Source organism: Pteropus medius, unplaced genomic scaffold (assembly GCF_902729225.1).
Source record: "Pteropus medius unplaced genomic scaffold, Ma_sr-lr_union100, whole genome shotgun sequence".
In the NCBI taxonomy this organism is placed as follows: domain Eukaryota; kingdom Metazoa; phylum Chordata; class Mammalia; order Chiroptera; family Pteropodidae; genus Pteropus; species Pteropus medius.
Window position 1 is genome coordinate 1,132,571 of NW_024344370.1, and position 2,398 is coordinate 1,134,968.

Sequence of the window (2,398 nt, forward strand, 5' to 3'; positions counted from 1 at the left end):
GTCCCTAGACCCTTCATTTCCCAAGATCAAAAATAAAAAAAAAAATAATTAAGCTTACATTATATGGTTGTTGTGGTGATTGTGAATATGACTGGCTAAGCATGTGCCGCATACCTGATTTTTTGTAAATGATAACTATTTTACATAGTTCTCAGGGGAAGAAGTACTACTAATGGAATTACATACAGCAAAACTCAAAACAAAGTTCTCAGTGAGTTCATTATCACGGGAGGAACTTCAATGACTAAATGGTCACCCATCATCAATCTTGTTAGTTCCCTTTCAATTCCATGATTTTAATACTGTAGTCTATATCATTACAATGGAAGCTGTTCTAGGGAAATGTAATTCAAAATAAACCAAATAAAGAGATAGAATGTGTCCAAATAAATACTATTATTGCACTCACAGATACTATTGAACACAGGAAAAAACTGACTTTCATGTATCAATATACCTTCATGAATTGCAGAAAGATCTTGAGAGACAGGACAGAATTTAAATCCTAGTGGTGCCAATTAGCCTTGAACTCTTAGGCCAATTTTTAATCTCTCTCAGTCTCAATTAAGTAAGTTGGAGGGGATATCATCTCACAGAGTCATTGGGAGTGGTTGTCCTGCACTTGGTGCATAATCTAGCACATAGTAGTTACTCATTAAAGAATCATATCTCTCTTGCTACTCCCCAGGGAAATAACATTTATGATCACTTTCTTCTCTTTTTAAAAATGGAGACCAAAATGAAGTACTGATATCATAGCAAAATGAGACTTGAGAAAATGTCCAGAGTAATTAATTTATGCGGGCTGTAAAAAATTATGGACAAAAGAATTAAGCAATAAGGATTTGAGGCAGGTCTACTACTGATTCTGTCATTTTGAGCAAGTCATTAAACTCCTGCCTCTCCATATAGGACAAATGATGAAGATGCTCTTAACCACATAGAAGAAAAACCACAGGATAAATATGAATGGCACAATGTAATGTTGCTTTTACTCATTAAATTTTGCATTTTAATTCAAAACAGCTAACTGTGCTATTGTATGGAATTCACACAAAATGACAAGAAATAGGAAATACTTAGTTGTCTTTAAAGACCTTATTTTTTCTAAGCAATAACAAATTATATTAATCGAAGTTCTTGTTTTTATAGGAAAAATTAAACAAGCACATTAAAATTTTAAGTGAGTTAGTTTTCAAAGTATTGTTATACATTTAGTAATTATGTAATTCATTTTAGAGTCTTTCTTCCTGGATTGTAAGTAATATGAAGGGAGGAAAATATCTCTCTTGTTTACTTCTACATCTCTAGTACTATATGAATACATGTTCCATGATTATATTTTAGATAAATAAATGATTCAAACAGGCCACCTAAATGTTTATCCCAGAAAGGCACAGGCAATCCATTCCCACTCTCTCCTTCATCCTCACCCTAGTGGGCACATAATATACCCCTGCCTCCCACTATACACTTTTTATGTCAGTTTTATTTTTCTTGATTGAGCTATTTGAACAAAAGATTCATTATATTATTCTTGTGCCCAAAGTGTCTGGGAAATAGTAGCCATCAAGAAGTGTTCTATGAGCGACAGACCAAGGGACTCGATAATTGCAGGGAGGAGTAGAGTTGAAGCTGACAAACAGGCTTCAGGCACTATTCCAACTCTGACTGTGAGACATCTCAGCTGCTTCTGCATTGACTCATTATGGCCATCTTTCCCACATTTCTATTTCTGTTACACATGACTAGAAAACATACTTAGGAACGAGAATTATATTCAAAGTATTCAACAACTGCTAGGCAGTGAGAACTGACCAAGCAAACTAGGGCCATTCGCATGCTATCCAGAGCAAGGTCCTAAAGTCCTCTTACAGTGCTAAACATCATTTTGTAGATTTTGAATAGTAAGTTGGGCTGGAGGGGTTCTTAGGGGAGGTGGCCAATAGCTAAGCAAAGGTGGAAGAGGAGATACCAAGAGGCATGGAATAGTGGCTATTTACCCACTGAAATGGAAATATTTCAAAATCTTAACAGTCAGTATGCCTGTGCTAGAATGTATTGGCTGCATATCAGCTCTGCTTAGCAACATGCATTAATAACGGAATTGGCAGAATGTCAACAAGTTCTACAAATTGGAATCCTGCCAATTCTTTTCGACTACCACAACTCTTAACAATCTCTGCTAACATCCCTTTTCTTGAAGAATGCAGACTGGAAAATGAATGGGGAATTTTAGTATCTGCAGAAATGTGAATGGTATAACTCACTATTTTACAGAAGCCTGATTTATAGGAGGGGAATGGGAAATTATGTGTGAGATCTAAAATTGCAATCTCTTGGGATCTTTTCTATTTTTCAAAAGAGAGGCAGGTCAGGTCAGAATTTTATTATTTTT